Source organism: Crocodylus siamensis, chromosome 4 (genome assembly GCF_052110815.1).
Source record: "Crocodylus siamensis isolate JL-2025a chromosome 4, ASM5211081v1, whole genome shotgun sequence".
In the NCBI taxonomy this organism is placed as follows: Eukaryota; Metazoa; Chordata; order Crocodylia; family Crocodylidae; genus Crocodylus; species Crocodylus siamensis.
This window is the reverse complement of record NC_143398.1, coordinates 124,921,623-124,939,621: the sequence shown is the minus strand read 5'-3', so window position 1 is coordinate 124,939,621 and position 17,999 is coordinate 124,921,623. Positions and strand designations below refer to the sequence as shown.

The following is a 17,999-nucleotide window of genomic DNA, read 5'->3' as shown; positions in this document are numbered from 1 at the left end:
TGTTGTGTCTCAGGGAATAGGGAGGCCTGAGGAGAGGGAGAGAGATGGGGGAACGTCCGGTCGGTGGAGCAGTCAGAACAGACACAACATTTATCGATTAAGTTCACGGTCTTATATGGGCGCGGTTCATGGCGCCCCAAAACAATTACAATAGTAACGTCAAAGATCACAGATCACCATAACAAATATAATAATAATGAAAAAGTTTGAAATATTGCGAGAATTACCAAAATGTGACACAGAGACATGAAGTGAGCAAATGCTGTTGGAAAAATGGCACCGATGGAAAAACGGCGCCGATGGACTTGCTCAACACAGGGTTGCCACAAACCTTCAATTAGTAAAAAACCCAATATCTGCGAAGCGCAATAAAGCGAGGTATGCCTGTATAAAGAAATTGAAGCCATCCATCCAGCTGAATTCCACTACAAAACTTGTTGATAAAGTTCATTGGATAAAGTTCTTTAGATTTTGCTTGTCAGTCTGACAGCATTCACAAATATTGATTCCATATTTATCCTCTAAGCAGTAATGAACAGATCACAAACACCAGAAAAATTAAATCTAAAATATAAAGCACTTTATAGATCCAACACTTTTCAACATGTTAGCTTGGAACAGGACACACACTTCTCAGACAGCTGCACACACTTCCTACACCATTATATAAAGAATGTCTGTATATGGTAAGTTGTCCCTAAAAGGTGGTTGTTTTGATTATATTTCACAAATACCAAAGGGGTGGGGGACTATACAAGTTTAAGCACACAAACTTTTCACTATTTAGTGATTATTTTAGTAATCATCATCAAGACTATGCAATGGAGAATGACGGAAAGGTACTGAACAGCTCGCATTTACATTAGCATATACAGGAATTGCAAATATTCAAGAGCAGTCAGGGTCATTATCATTAGACAGTGAATAGAGCACATTATGTGACAACCACTGACCTTTACTCAACAGGTTTGTATAAGAGGGTATCACACCCCAATCTAGTATGTCCACGGATGCAGAAAAAGTGTTTTAATTTCTGGATTGATGTGCAATAATTGTGTAGGGCCACAATTATTGGCTTTAATATAAGGGTAAATGGGTGAAATTCCATAGTTTTTTTATATACAATAGTCTATTATAGTCTATTATACACGAGGTCAGACTAGGTCATCTAATAGTCCCTACTGGCCATAAAAATATGTGAATCTATTACACTATCCTTCGTAACAGTAGCTATTTTACATACATTTGCCGTGATTTCATCTTCATGAAATTTACATTCTGTTCCTCCCTGCTGCCTTTCATTTCACCGATAAACTTGAGGAGATAGGAAAAAAAGAAAGGAGCAGGAATCAAAACATGGCAAGTTGAAGAAACCTTTAGTGCTTTTTAAAAGAAATCACTATTTTGTCATTTGTGCTGCTAATTCTATTTTATAACTGGTTACAATCATCAGTTACCAACATAAAAAACTCAGAGTAACTGTGTGTCTATATCTGCCACTTTATTTTATATATTTATTTTCAGATCCCTTAACTACATGAATGAGTTTAGGCAAACAACCAATTTTAACTACACTTTTCCTGTTCCTTGCACAGAGATAAGCTTTACATAAACAACTTAGTTGCAGGGCATGCATGACAAATGCAATGAAAAAGGTGAGGGCTCTGAGGCTCAGACTTGCATTTACACATTACACAGATCTTTGCTTTAAAATATTTGATAGCAAACCAATTCATGAGCTTTATTGAATGCAACAGGCTATTCTAGCCATATATCATTTTTACAAGAACAGAATCTCAAGCCAAGTAGTAGAATGCCAGTGTAAATGAGTATAATATTCCTGCTGAATTAAGTACATAAAAAGAAAACATCCAGACATGTTACATTCCCAATGTTTCAAAACAAAACAAAAAACCCTCTCTTATCCTGGTGGTTGATAATGTATTTGACTAACACTAAGAGTCCAGGGCAAATTTGCACGCTCTCTCATCTTTGAAACCAAATAGTACAGGATACAAGCAAATGATTAAGAAAACAAAGTCTATTACACAGACAAAACTGGGTGCATCTAAAAAAGTACTTACAAAGATCCAGAGTGAACAGCTGTAGGTCAAATTTAGAGATTGTAGTCTACCTCCTTTAAGAAGATTGCCAGAAATGATGCAAGTTGTTCAACTAGCATATGATAATTGTCACCACAAAGGGAATGCAAAGTTTTAAAGTCAGAAGATACAGTAAGAAATTATGTTCCACAGATGACATAATATATTAGATCAATTAAAATGCAGGCAGTGTGAAAACATACGTTTTTATTTACACATTCGTGAATGGAAAAAAACCAAGAATGCTCAGCTGTTCAAAGGCACAAACAACAAAGATGAGTTTTAGAGATGTCACTTATCAAGCAAACTCTTAATGGATACATTTAATCCAGTAAAGCATTTCAGATAAAGATTCATAGATTCATAGATGCTAGGGTCGGAAGGGACCTCAATAGATCATCGAGTCCGACCCCCTGCATAAGCAGGAAAGAGTGCTGGGCCTACATTACCCCAGCTAGATACACATCCAACCTTCTCTTGAATACCCCCAGGGTAGGGGAGAGCACCACCTCCCTTGGGAGCCCGTTCCAGACCTTGGCCACTCGAACTGTGAAGAAGTTCCTCCTAATATCCAATCTAAATCTGCTCTCCTCTAGCTTGTGGCCATTATTTCTTGTAACCCCCGGGGGCGCCTTGGTGAATAAATACTCACCAATTCCCTTCTGTGCCCCCCTGACGAACTTATAGGCAGCCACCAGGTCGCCTCTCAACCTTCTCTTGCGGAGGCTGAAAAGGTCCAGTTTCTCTAATCTCTCCTCGTAGGGCTTGGCCTGCAGGCCCTTAACCATACGAGTGGCCCTTCTCTGGACCCTCTCCAGGTTATCCGCATCCTTCTCGAAGTGTGGCGCCCAGAATTGCACGCAGTACTCCAGCTGCGGTCTGACCAGCGCCCGATAGAGGGGAAGTATCACCTCCTTGGACCTATTTGTCATGCATCTGCTGATGCACGATAAAGTGCCATTGGCTTTTCTGATGGTTTCGTCACACTGCCGACTCATGTTCATCTTGGAGTCCACTAGGACTCCAAGATCCCTTTCCACTTCTGTGCCACCCAGCAGGTCATTTCCTAGGCTGTAGGTGTGCTGGACATTTTTCCTCCCCAGATGCAGCACTTTGCATTTCTCCTTGTTGAACTGCATTCTGTTGTTTTCTGCCCACTTGTCTAACCTGTCCAGGTCTGCCTGCAGCTGTTCCCTGCCCTCCGGCGTGTCCACTTCGCCCCATAGCTTAGTGTCATCTGCAAACTTGGACAGAGTACATTTCACCCCCTCGTCCAAGTCGCTGATGAAGACATTAAAGAGTATCGGTCCAAGCACCGAGCCCTGCGGGACCCCACTGCCCACACTCTTCCAGGTCGAAACCGACCCATCCACCACAACTCTCTGGGTGCGACCCTCCAGCCAATTCTCCACCCACCGGACTGTGCAGTGATCCAAGTCACAGCCCCTTAACTTGTTCACCAGTATGGGGTGGGATACCGTATCAAAGGCCTTCCTGAAGTCCAAGTATACGACATCCACCCCTCCTCCTGCGTCGAGGCGTTTTGTGACCTGGTCATAAAAAGAGACTAGATTGGTCAGGCACGATCTACCTGCCACGAACCCGTGCTGGTTTCCCCTCAGCATAATTTGTCCTGCCGGGCTCTCACAAATGTGAGCCTTGATGATTTTCTCAAAGATTTTGCCAAGGATGGAGGTGAGACTGACTGGCCTATAGTTACCCGGGTCCTCCTTCCTCCCCTTCTTGAAAATGGGAACCACATTGGCCCTCTTCCAGTCCTCCGGGACTTGACCCGTGCGCCACGAGCATTCAAATATTCCCGCCAGTGGCTCTGCAATGATGTCGGCCAGTGCCTTCAGTACCCTCGGATGGAGCTCATCCGGGCCTGCCGACTTAAAGGCATCCAGTTCCTCCAAGTGACCCTGCACCACCTCAGGGTCCACGCATGGAAGTCTGGTGCCTTGCTGCTGCCTCCCTACACTCCCAGTGAGAGACTTGTCATGCCTCTCGCTTAGGAACACTGAGGCGAAGAACTCGTTGAGGAGTTCAGCCTTGTCCCCTCTGTCCGTCACCAATTGTTTCTGCCCATTTAGCAGGGGTCCTATTCCTCCCTGGGCCTTCCTTTTACTCCCTATATATCTAAAAAACAATTTCTTATTGTCTTTTACTTGGGTTGCCATCCTCAGCTCCATGGTAGCTTTGGCCTGTCTAACTGCCTCCCTACAAGCACGAGCAGAAGAGGTATATTCCTCTTTGGTGATCTCTCCCTGTTTCCACTTTTTATGTGCTCCCCTTTTGGCCCTTAGTCTGCCCTGGATTTCTCTGGTCAGCCAGGGAAGCCTCCTGGCCCCTTTCCCTCTTTTACCTCGCATGGGGATCGTCTCGCTTTGTGCTCGAAGGATAGCTTCCTTAAGGCACAGCCACCCTTCTTGGGCTCCCATCATTTCAAAACTACCACTCTGCAGTGCATCCTTCACTAATTGCCTGAGTTCGCTGAAATCAGCTTTCCTAAAGTCCAGCACGTTCACCCTACTGGTTACCTTACCCACTCGACGCCTTATGTTGAATTGCACTTTTAGGTGATCACTGTCCCCCAGATGGCTACCGATCTGTAGGTCCCCTACTATGTCATCCCCCGTTGCCAATACCAGATCCAGATGTTATTTTATCAGTATGAAGTCTGCTTTTTAACGGCAAGCCATGGACACATGTGGCTAAAATCTCTCCGTCTCCGTCTCCAATAACATCCTCTATAATTTCTTGGATGCCTTTACTTTCAATGGGTACTTGTTGATGCTAAGGCTTGAAGGGGCTCCATTTCTCTTACTTCTATATCCCTTTCCTTAGGAACAAGCACCCCATATTTAACTCCAACTTTCAAGATATTCCAGGTAACCACTTCTCGTGACTTCTGGCTTGTGTATGGAGGGGGAGAAGGAAGAAGGAAGGAAAGGAAAGGAAGGGGTACAGGAATACTTATTAAATACGGATCCATATATCCATTAACATATCCATATTAATTAAATCAATACTTTCTTATTAAAGACACACAACACAATGCCTAAAGCATTTAACTCCAATTCCATCCTGGCTTCTAGAAGACAAGATATACATAAATGTTCCAAAATTCAGTGAAACAAATGTTTAAAAGTTCACATGCACAGTTTTTAGCACTGTGCACAGAACAACTGGCTTCTATGGTCCATTAAGTTTTAGTTGTTTTCTATAACATTGCATTGTTATGGTGGGATTTTCAGAAGCCATCAGCATTGGCTCAATTCCACTCCTACCAAATTCCCAGGGGTGCTTGCCATTAAGTTCAGAGCCAGACCAAAGTTAAGTGCTTCAGAAAAATCAATCTTTCCTTATTTCACTGTTAATCCCTTTCTTTGAACTTTGGAGTACCTACCCTTCAGCAGTATAAAGTGTCAAAAGTTCCTCCTTTGCAAGAAGCTATGTTAGTCAAACAGCTATATCAAAATCATGCCCATTTCCGTAGTCTACAAGTGTGCAATACCAGATATTCAGGAAGCTGCTCTAGGACTCCATTAGGAACTAGATTTGACAGTTACCTTTAATTTAGAGGAGGAAGTGAATCACACCACTTAAAGTATTACCAGTGCAAATGATTACAAAGAACAGAAGAAGATATCAGAGTGCATCACTGCTTTATGCCTTTTTGTCCCCCTTAAGGGCAGCATAAAAAAAAAAAATCAGGCTGTATAAAATACTCTTATATGTTGCTTTCTAACCTGAAACACTTGATCTTGCATTTCAGAACCACAGACCTAAAACACAGGTACCTAACCAACCAGCCTACGTTTGAAGAAGTGCAAAGCTCTGAGCACATTTGAAGCTCAGGTAACTTACATTTGGGACTCCTATTCTTGAAAAAAATCATTGCTTCCCTGTCTTTATTCCATTTTTTTTGCTATATTACAGGTTTCTATTGACCAACGTAAGAGGCTGGTGAAGAATGAAGCTCTTCACATGGTTTTATTAGTGTCCCTGCCCCCATCATTTTATTTGAGAATAATTCTCAAATTTGAAAAAGCCTGTGTAGAAAGCATAAAGGATGAACTCCCATCTGTAAAGAAACTCATTGGCCAGCAAATGTCACCTTAAAAAGAAAAGAAAAGCTCCCCCCCCACTACTATTTACAGTTGTGTATCATTACTATTTTTTACCACTTTTATCCCAGAACAGCCCTCATGATCAAATTATTCTAACAAAATTGCTAGAATAATGGTGTAAAACTGAGTATATGTTATTAGCTTTCTTTCAGAAGCGTACTTAATATCTGTATGCTCCTACTTTGTAGCTTGTAGCTGCAAGAGGCTGAAATTTGCTGGCTAGGAAGTGAGGCATATCCCTGACTGCAAGTTAGCATGCATCAGGCAGACTTTGCTGTCACACAAGATTGTGAAACAATCTGTAATTTGCACAATGAACAACAGAATGTATGTTCTATTTTAAAAAGGAATTTGTGTACAAAGTGGACCCAAAATTCTGGATCCTATATTTTCTTCTCATCTGCAACCAAGGTCATACCAGATTGGTCTTCTTGTTGTCCTCCTCTATAGAAGTGTCCACATTTTTAGCTCTTTATTATAGCATGAATTTAGTGCATCTATGAATGGAATGCTATAATTTCATGGAGGGATCAGCTTTTTTTATGAGAATATATTATCGCAATAAAAAGGTAGATAATATTGGACATATTGAAATTAATATGTACACTATTAGGTAGGTCACATAAGGGTAAACAGAAAAAAATCCATCTAAAACTAATTATAGCAGGCTTGAATATATTATATAGTTATGGAAAACTCCTAAAGCATAGTCTTTTTTTCTAACACTGCAGTCAAACACAATATTATGCAACACCATGAGGAATTTCAGGTCCTGGAATATTCAAGTTATCTAAAATATATGGAGAAGTGAAAGAGGGTTTTCCCTATTTGAATAATAAGAAAAACCTTTTTAATTGGCAAACTATTGTACCTGTCGAGAGGGGCAGACTTGACAGCCTTCAAAACAGCCCATTTCCCCATAGAACAGGAATACCCTGCAAGAGAGCAGCACAGGCCACGATCTATGTAAGAAATACTATACTTCAACCTTAGTTTGAAAACGCCAGCCATAAGACCAAGTCTGTTCCAATCACCGTAGCTATTAAATCCGCAGTTTTCTTGTTGAGAGGACTGGTGGTTTTGCAGTATGGATGCATCTTTTAGGAAAGAGACTGGAAACCTTCAAATCTTTATCCATATGCCAAATACACACCAGGCATACATTTGAAAAATCACTGACCCTGGCCAGATCAGAATCAAATATCTAAAAATGTGTGCGCTCTGTTACCATATAGTTCTCATAATATATACATTTTTTTGGTTGTTATAACTTACAAATTAAAAAATATATTAAAAATATTTTCCTTTATTTACCAAGTGATTCTGAAGCATCAGACACTTGTGCAATTTTTTTAAACTTGTATTTTTCATTAGATGGGGTAACCAAAGGTTTAGGTTTGGCTGGAAAAGTCTCAGATTTTGGAGGCTGGTCTCTGACACCAGTGAAAATCAAAATGAGCGTCCAAGTCATGGGGTGTGGAGGCAGAGAGACAGGAGCAATGAACTAGGAAGCCCTAGCAGACAGCAAAATTGCCCTAAGTTATCTTGATTAGTGGATTGCCCATTAACACTAATTGTTACTTCACAGGTGATAGGCAACAATGAGTCATTAACCAGCCACTGACTCCTGGGGTGGGGTAGGCAGGGGAGACAGTGTCCTGGATTTCACATTGTCACATATGGTCACCCATTTGTTGTTAGGAAATATGTTAAATGCATTAAATTAATGCTGATGCCTAATCAGAGTAAATACATCTGATCACAATGACCCATAAATCATATAGATCTGCCTCTGACTTTCTGATAACGAATGAAAGCAAAACCTACTTTTAGATACAAAGAAAAATCTTTGGCTTACATAAATTAAGACAAAAGTTACCATGGCACATACAGTTTGCAATCAGCATGTTCAATTCATTACAGCTGCCCAATGCCAGTCTCATATAAGCCATCTGTGGCAGTTCAGGCTCCAAATGATTAACTTATATAAAATTAACCTGTTTATTAAGTTCCGGCACTGTCATTAGTTTAAGGTGGAGCAGACTCTAGCTACAGATGAAAGGAGAGACAAACAAAACAAGTGCAGTAATGAAAGCAGACTTATGTGATGCTCAGCATAACAAAAAGAATTAGCTTCTTGTTCACGGGTCGCAAGAAGATTCTTTCCAAATAGAGATACCCAGTGCTCCAGATAGCTATTTACCCTCTCCCATCACTTGAGCTGATGGGCACATACATGTTCTAGATGCTTTATGGATAGCAGTTTTTATTGTTCTAGCATATTTTACAAGGTAGGTATATGCTTAAGAAGTTTAATCCCTTCTTTAAAGGGCTTGATCCAATGTCCAATTCTAATATAATAAAAGGCTTAGTTTGTCTGTCTGTCTGTCTGTCTGTCATGCTTTATGAGCACTCTGATTGATTGTCTGGGCAGCCAATCACAATGCTGATTGAAACAACCAGAGTGCTCTGCACAGACAGACACATACAGCGGAGTGCCACCATGACAGTGGGGATGGAGGGGTTCCTTGAAGGCGGTGGCGGCGCAGTGCTGGCCTTCCCCCTCACTCAAGCCTCACTGCCACATCCAAGGGATGGGCTTCCTGCTCCCCTCCCCCCCAGCCCTGTTCCCCGGAAGCAGTGGCAGCACTGGCCAGCTTCATCCCTGCTGTCATGTCGGTGCTCCATCCCCCAGCAGAGGGGGATGCAGGGGATGGTGGGGACAGATTGGCATGGCAGAGTGCTGCCATGACAGAGGGGAAGGAGTGGGTGGCCAAGGCCAGTGCTATGCCGACAGCATCCCGCACTGCCGCTGTCTCCACGGAGCAGGGCTGGGGGGAACAGGCCACCCCTTGGATGCAGTGGTAGAGACAGCAGAACAAGCTTCCCCCTCTCCTGGCAGGCGGTGGCAGCGTGGGATGGTGGGTAGCAGCACTCTGTCCCTGCCCTCCCCCTCAGCAGGGAGGGAGGGAGGGACAGCACGGAAGAGGGGAGGAAGGAAGGGAGAGAGGGGAGTGGCAGCAGGAATGTGGGGGGGTGTTTCCAGTGGCAGTGCCCCCCACCACCGCCACGTGCCACACTCCCCTGCTGCCCAGCCCCAACAACAGCCAGCAGAGAGGGAGGAGGCAGCGTGAAAGGAGGAAGGAGAGAGGGAGGAGCGGTGAGTGGCGGTGGGGGGAATGTTGCATGTGTGGACTGGCAGCAGTGTGGGGCACTGGGTGTTGGCAGCCACTGCCACGTGCAAGCTCCCCTCTCTTCCCTGTTCCTGGGAACTGGTGGCAGCATAGGGTGGATCTGGCGGGGGGAGGGTGCAAGGGGCCGCACACAGGGGCTGGAGGTGGAGCGCATGGGGTCCAGAGGTGGAGCAGCAGCACTGTGGGGCGCTGGGTGGCAGCGTTCCATCCCTGCCGCCTCCCTCCCTTGGTCATTTAAGATGGGCAATTTGCTAGTATGATTAATAAAAAAGACTCCACACAAAATAAATATACAAATAAATACACATATTCAAATTTAAAAAAAAACCATACACATACATACACACACAATTACACTTTCCCTGCATATGTAATATGATGCAGATTATTAAAATGACATATAACTTACCATGTAAAGCTACTGTTTGATTACACTTCTATTGCATGGAGAGTTAAAATAAATATCTTACTTAAAAATATAACTAAGTTTATTAACTTAGGATTTAAGCTTAACTGTGTTTCTACCATTATCAAAATGAAAGGAAGTCTGAAGAAAGTCATAAGGCAAGACGACTTTCAGGCCCAACACAACCAGAATTTCCAAGCGTTATCATCACATGACTCATACTGTTTTAACATGCTCAGTGTACATTCAGAATTATGATCCCCAGCGCACAGAAAGTCAGCAAAGTCAGTGTGGAGGGGTTTTAGGAATTTGAGTTCTCCTTTAATATCTAGAGATGCTGCAGGAACAAAACTCTCCGTCCCAAGGGCTCCTAAGCTCCAGGACACACACGAGACAAGAGTCTTCACTTATGTCCAAGACAACAAATACTGGCTGGGCTGTATGTGCATTTGGAGGGAGAATTCTGTCGGCCATATGATTTCTTTATGAAACCAGAACAGACAATTGATTCTCTGTTCAGATTTATGTTTAAAGTCAACTGTATGCCATGATAGCTTCGTAAAATGTGATTTACAAATGAAATGCTGTAGAAAGAAAAGGGTACCAATTATCAGCAGTCATAACTACTGAGTATCTTACATAAACACATTTCACATTAATAAAGGAGAAGCGAAAGTCCATCGTTTAGTTTGGGGGATAACCTGCAACTGACATGAAAAGTTCTAACAAGGGTTCTGAAAAGTTCTGTCATCTAAAAGTTTCAGGTATCCAAGTTGCATATGCAAAACACGTGGGACTGACAACCCGTTAGCCATCAAATGCATTTTTCCAATCAAGTGCTGCATTAAATTCACCTGCCCCCATATCTACATGTTATATCTTCTGGATGTTCCTGTTAAAATTATCAATAGTGAGGTAATGATGACACATGGAACTTGATCTTACAAATACTTCTATAGTTACTTAATACTGACTTCAGTATATGTACTTATATGCCTAAAGTTCACACATGAGTAAATGTTGGAAGGACTGAGCTTTAAATTGTTACTTTAGGTTTCAGAGATAATGGTGCTACTGGGATAAATGGAAGAGTTTGTATTCCTTAACAGCATTTTGGGATACTTGTATCCTTCCAAAAACAACAACTTTTGAATGCTCTCCAGCACTACATGTTAACCTTCATTTGCACTACAGGGCCTCTGCCACGATAGCTGTGCTACCATTGCCATGACAGCAGAGCCCCTCCTGAAGACACAGGGTTTTTTCTAACAGAACACCTATACTTCCTTGCCCACACCCCACCAAAACAGCAGACAGACTCCTCTTTCTGTCATCAGGATGGCTACATCCACACTAGGCGCTTTACCGATGTATCTAGATGAGCTAAGAGGAGTGATTTTTTCACACCTATAGCCGACAACTACTCAAGCAAAACTTTGCACCACAGATCTACAGTCGATACAACAGTGATGAACACAGGATAAAACTCTAGAGAATAGGAACAGAAGCATAATTTGTAGCATGTATTTTCCTTTAGTGGCCAATTTAATGAAAATATTCATTCATAACATAAGCATAGTGATGGCTAACAGTATTAACAAATAGAAGTAAACATCATAGTATAAGTAGCTGTGTATATCTTAAGTTGTACCACAATCTAGAAGCAAGTCATTTTTCAAGTCAAGAGTTCGTTTACAAGAATTCAAGAGAGACACCACAAACCTTTAAAAGGTTATTTATGTATTCATAATGAAACCTAGTTCCCCCATTTACCTGGAAGGGTTCAAGGACTCAGTTCTTCAGTGAGCTTTGTACAACTAGATACCTACAATCAGCACAGAGTTTACTGCAGGGTGAACCACTTATTGTGCTTTCAGAGAAAAAGGGTAGAAAAAGCTAAAGGAGACTACTCTGTATGATTTATAGATGAAAGAATTTTAATCCCTTCTGTAAAGCACTTGATCCCAACATCCAATAAGATTGATGGAAAGAATCCAACTGACTTCATTTGAACTAAGTACAGAAAACCCTCGCTATTCACAGGTTCAGCATTCATGGTTTCAAATATTTGCAGTGCGCTAAATATTCACTTGCTGCCGCTGCGCTCCCACCGCTGCCACCGCTGCACTACTGCCGCCACACTCCCACTGCTGCCAGCGCAGCCGTGCACCCTCCCCCACGGCTGCCTGGGGCACGCACCGTTCATGAACATAGACAACATTTATAAACGCAGTTCAGTATTCATGGATTTTGCCATTTGCGGGATCTCCAGAACGCATACCCTGAGAATGGGTTTCGTGTACCCAAATTAACACCTGTTGTTAGGGACCTACTGAAAATCTTTGAAAATGCAAAATCAGATGTTTTCCATGAAAAATAGCAGGCTCTGTGATTTTGGCAGGCTCGCTGCAAAACAAAACTTAACCAGCAAGCAGAGAAAAGAGTGGGAGACTCTACAGTCTTGAAGCACTGGGGGAGGGGGGCGGGAGGAGAGGAGAGGGAGAGGGAGCAAATGAGAACCTGAGCCTGTGATATAGGTTGCAGTACAGGTGCCAAGTCCAGGAAGTGACCAGGTTTTGGCGCCATCTTTTAAGCAGCCAGAAGCACGCTGTGGCATCGTGAGTAGGATTGAGCAGGGATAAACAGTGAGAAGAAATCCTCCAAGAGGGCCAAATATGTTTCAGCTTAGGGCCATGTATGGCAGTATCCAGCAGGGACCTTGCATGCACATGGAGGCAGACTGTTTTGTACTGCCTGCAGTGTGACTCTGGATGTATTGAGGAAAACCAGTGTAGATCAACACTTAGAATCTGAGGCACACAAGAAGTAAAAGGCTGCTGCAGAGGCTGAAGGTTAGAGCAAGAAACAAGCCATTGTGTCCTTGCTCTTTAAAAGGACCATGGAAAGCAGCTTGGCAAGACAAGGCAGCATTTTCCCTTGTGCAGGTTTTTGTGGTGGCAAACATCCTGCTGGAGAAACTTGATCACCCTAAGGGAGTACCTGCACCAAACTGTGTGAAGTGCTGGCAGTTTTCCATGTGTGAACAAGCTCCGCCAAGACTATCTCCTTGCAGTGATTGCTTCACACGTACAACCCACAAAGTCTGCATTGGCAGAGTACAACTCCTCTTTTGTGGCCAATAAAGCCACTGGCACTCAAGATAACTACATAATGCACATTGTATTTGTACCTGGGAGCTGCCTATTTTTCAAACAGAGCCTGTTGATTTTTCTAGTGTGGCTCAGGCTGCAGTGAAGGCAATAGCTTTACGAGATCTCAGCATTCCAGTCTGACAATGTCATGTACATGTGCAAATTGTCATGTACATGTGCAAGGCTTTCTCTGATGTGCTCCAAGGAATGCTACTCAACACAATTCATGTCACCTTCAATGTGCATATTCTGTCTTTAGTAAGTGACATCTGGCACATGCAATTCCCTGATGTAGATAGCTTCAAGAAAGCCTTCAAGCACTGTCCAGGCCATAAGCTCCAGTACAGGAAGTCCCATGCCAGTCAAAGTGGGGACTTGCCTGCCACTGTGTCACTGCTACCAAAGCCTGTGCTCACAAAACGAAATCTGTGGCGCAGTGCAGTCCATTACTATACCAAGCATATGCAGTACTATCAGCAGTTTGTGAGCAAAGCACTGGAAAAAAAAATTACACCTGGAACACAGTGCATGCTTAAGCTATGTGATCTACTGGAACAGGGAGATGTTCAAGATCAAGTGAAGTTTGTGGTAGAAAATGTCACCCAGTGCATGGAGCTTCTAACGTGCTTCAAAGGCTGGCAGGCTTTGATCCACCACACCACACACCAGGCTGATGGATTTGATAAGTTGGGTGGAAGACATGACATTACAAGAACTGTCAAGTCGAGGTACACTGATATATCGGTCCACATTAGATCAGCACTGATCAAAGGAAAATTGACATTATTGGCAATTGGCTTTTTTGACTGATGTGGCCGATAACTACCACATGCATAAGTACAGCCCCAGTATGCACGTGGCCAGAAATGCAGCCCAGCAGCTTGGAGAGTAGTGTCTGGCTGGTAAGTCCAGGGTGGGGAAGTGGGGAGGGGAGGAAGATGGAGGCCCCAATGGTAAGGGAGGGAGTGGGGCTGGGGCAGGGGCAGGGTGTTGCCCAGACAGGGTGGGGCAGCGCAGAAAGTGAGGCAGAGCCACGGGTGGCTTGTTCAGGGGGATGGGGAAGGCCTCAGGAGCATGTGACCCCCAGATCTGTGTGTGAGGCAAGCTTCGGCTGCCCACTGCGGGCTCAGGTCCAGGGGCTGCACCCGCCTCTTCCTGGTGGGGGAGCTGGCCTGTGCTTGGGGTGGGTGGCAGTGGCGCTGGGAGTGGGGGGTTATGGGGTAGGCTACAGCCACCACAAATTTGCTGTAGGACTCCCTCCCAGTACCACTGCCACCTGTTCTGAGCAGTCCCAAACCAGCACCCTCGCTGGGAAAAGGCTGGCACAGCCCCTGGCCCTGAGCCCACAATGGACAGCCTGCCCTCATCCTGCACACAAATCCAGGAGGCACATGCCTTCCATGTCTCCCCTAAGAGTGTATGCAGCAGCAGGGAACTTCCCCCATGTTGCCCCTAGATAAACTGCCCATGGCTCCACCCCATGCCCTGCCCTAGCTGGGTAGCACCTACCACTGCTGGACTCCCTGCCTTATCATGGGGGCCTCAATCTGCCCCTCCCACCCTTTTTTCCACCGTGGCCCTTCCCCCACAACAGACTCACTAGCCAAACACTGCTCTCCAAGCTGCTGGGCATATTGCTAATCGGATTCATATCAGCCAATATGGCTGGTTAATAATTAGCCTAAAAATCTTTATCAGTGCACCCCTGCTGTTAAGCTGTCAATATGAAAACTATCAAAGAAGGGACCTGTTCCAGGCAATAGCTGTGAAGCTGAACCGCTACTACAGTTGCAACCCATCACTACGACCGCAGTTCAGACAACTGGCTGCCTCCTTTTTTAGTACTGTTTGCATTTTGGACCCCAACCAGGTGCCTGCTCCAAGTTGTGACCCTCAAATAATGAAATCAATCTCTGGACAGGGGAAAAAATCATGACAAGGAAGGTGCTGCTTATGTGAACTTTGCCAATGATGCAGATGCCTGTGCCTGAGTTTTGGGACTCTGTTGATTACCAGTTTCCACATCTATATGCCCCCAGCAAAATGCTGCCTCATCCTTCCAGCTAACTCAGCGGATGCTGAGTATGCCATCTCAATGTGCAGACAAGTGCTCACTCCGCAGAAAGAGAAGGCCGGCAGTTGTGGCTGACATTAAGGTAAGCATCAAGTAAAATCCTTTTTTACAACATCATTTAGTAAAGTATGATGACGGTATTAGTTACAATTCATGTTGTGTATAGCTTTAATTTAAACTCTAAAATGAAATATTTTACAGACAACCCTCACTTACCGCGGGTTGTAGCGCTCATTTAAAATACCTACCTGGTTTCACTCAGCGCTCAGCGTGTTTCATTGTAACACTCAGAGCAGGGGTGGAGAGGAGCAGCGGTTGTGGTGTTAGCATTGAGCGAAGTGGTGAATGGCAGCTGGCAGGAGCCCAGGGTCCACTCTGGCACATGGTGCTGGAGTGGTCAGGGAGGAGCGGTAGCAGCAAGATGGGGCGGGTGAGAGGCAGACAGTATGAGCTTAGAGCCCAGGCCAGCAGGGCCCAGGGTGGGGTGGCAGGAGCACAGGGTCTGCTCTGACACCTGGTGCTGGAGCGGCTAGCAGGCAGGGAGGAGTAGCAAGAAGGGGCAGGTGGGGGGCATGAGCGTGGGGCCTGGGCTGGTAGGGAAGCAGCAAGGTGGGGCCTAAGGCCAAGGCTGGCAGGAGTGCAGAGCCTGGGCCGGTACAAGCCAGTGCAAGCCGAGCCCACAGAGCTCCCCTGCCCCCAGGCTGCAGCCCATGCCCTGTTCTGCTCCAGTCACACACTCACCTGCCGGGCATGGACACCATCCTGAGCCTGCAGTGATCTGGTGGTGGCAGCTTGTCCCAGTGCTGGGTGCCCTTGAGGGAGCCCCTACTGGGCAAACCAGGGCGCGGATGGGTGGGTAGGCTCCCCGTGCCAGAGCCCTGCTGCCTTCTCACCAAAATCCCTGGGTGGGTGGGTCCCCAACTCAGGCCCCATGAGCAGGGCAGCTGGGGTGCACAGGTGCACTGGTGGCCGGCGGGTGCAGGCTGGCAGGGGAACAATGAGGCCAGGAGGAGCTGATACCTTTCCTGGCAAAGCCCCCATGGTGCCTTGCTAGGAGCGACCCAACCACACCCAGCAGGGCCCAGGGTGGGGCTGCAGTAGTGCAGGGTCTGGCCAGCAGGTGGTGTGGAACCAATTATGTTTACTTACATTAAATCCTATGGGGAAATGGATTTCGCTTGATGCTGTTTCGCTTACTGCTTGGTTTTTCCGGAACCAATTAAGAGCGCTAAGCAGGGGGTGCCTGTATTAATTCAATGCTTAGATTGCTTAATAATGTATCAATTAATGGCTTCTGCAGGCTTAGTCGAGGTAATTAAGTCACAGTTTTGGGCCATTTCCCAACCTGCAGTGAGGAGTGGGACTGCTGGAGCCCCTGGGCCAGAGCCATGGCGGGGTAAGAGAGGTCTGCCACAATAAACCTGCAAAAATGTCAGCCGGCCCTGCGATCTACCCATGAAAAACAGCTACCTGCCTCATTGATTAGAGAAGATCCGTACCCATTGTTAATCCAACCTTACCTGAGGGGCCTCAATAACTTTGCAAATATCAAAATTTGCTTTGTTAAAATTAGTTTGCAGAAGCCAGTTTAATGCAGAACACTTAACTTCCCCAAGCCCCACCTCTTCTACAGAAGTGTAGGAAAAGTTAAAAAAAACAAAGGAAAAACAAAACAAGACAACCCAGGAAACTTGCCTACCACAAGCATATTTCCAAATTCAACTTGGTATAGTAATACACACAGTATGATCAAAATTCAATACAAAAAATGCTGAGGGTTTATAGTTACTAGTGCATTTTTCAGTAAAAATATTGGGGAAGTTTCAGGTTGGAGCTGGTATTTAGATATTAAGATTTAAATCGGCAAATACATATAGTGTAATTTATATATAAAACTACAACTGCAAATCAACCAAATGAGCTACCAGTGCACTAACAAATAAGGCTGCGCAAAATGGCTGTTTCATTGCGATTTCAAATTTGGCCGTTTTGGAGGACAGTGATTCATTTCGGTATTCCAGATCACTGTTCTGTTTCAATTCAGATGAATCTGCTTCGTAGTTTCAACGCTGTTTCGGTGATACGACCATAGGCTATAATGGGGAAACGCTAAAATACCTATAACTTTGTCGTTCCTTGCCCGATTCAGATGAAAATTGCAGGGATGGAAGCCCCTTCTAAGGGCATGAAGCCTGCCAAGTCTCAAGGAGATAGGTGTAGGGTTTTTTGTAAAACTGTACATCAGACTGTTCAAAGCAAAGTCCTGACGTGTGACTGCGTGTGTCAAGGCGCAGTGGTATCAAAACAGCAGGGACAGTAGTCTGTACCAGGGGGCCTTCCTGGTGGTTGATCTAGGAGGTTGATGAAGTGAAGTGCATAGACTTGTCTGTGAAAAGTGGCTTGTAAATTCAAACAAGCACCAAACCTCACTAACCTCATCACCAGAACCCAACTTCCTACAGCCCAAAACACACCAAATGGATCTAGATCATGTCATGACAAGAAATACAAAACCTGCCAACATACTTGGGGCAGGGCACTGTTGGTGCCTGCCACTTTAAGAACGGAGTCAAGCAGCCAGCAGGTGCTTGATTGCGGTGGCCATTTTAGAACTCTGGCCGCCTATATAAACGGAGCAGTTTGCTGCTGGCAGGTGAGGCAGTAACACTGCTTAGCTATAAAGCTGCATGCAACATCCTGGAGGTAAGGGCAGGAACTGTAGGGGATGGTTTGGAGGCTCCTGGTCCTGGGCATGACCTAAAACTGCACCCTGCTGGGAGTGGGTGGGGCCTGGTAGGGCTCTCAGTGTTGTGGGAGCCCCCAGGAAATGCCCCTGAACTGCTAAGTTAGAACTTTTGAGGGGAAGGGTATATCTGTGTAAATGGGAGAGTATCTGTTTGTGAATTTAGAGCTCATTGCTACCTTCTTGAAGACAGTT

General features: G+C 44.8%; 1 protein-coding gene across 4 annotated transcripts in view; it reads right to left on the bottom strand.

The window, feature by feature from the left end:
- Nucleotides 1–17,999, bottom strand: part of RASSF8 (Ras association domain family member 8) — a 188,108-nt gene that overhangs the window by 139,336 nt on the left and 30,773 nt on the right. Inside the window, exon 2 of one of the 4 annotated variants that reach the window (XM_090043667.1) lies at nucleotides 1,244–1,314. The exons of the other annotated variants lie outside the window; for them this stretch is intronic. The gene's annotated coding sequence lies outside the window, so the exon portion shown is untranslated. The remainder of the gene's footprint in view (nucleotides 1–1,243; nucleotides 1,315–17,999) is intronic. 4 annotated transcript variants of the gene reach the window in all.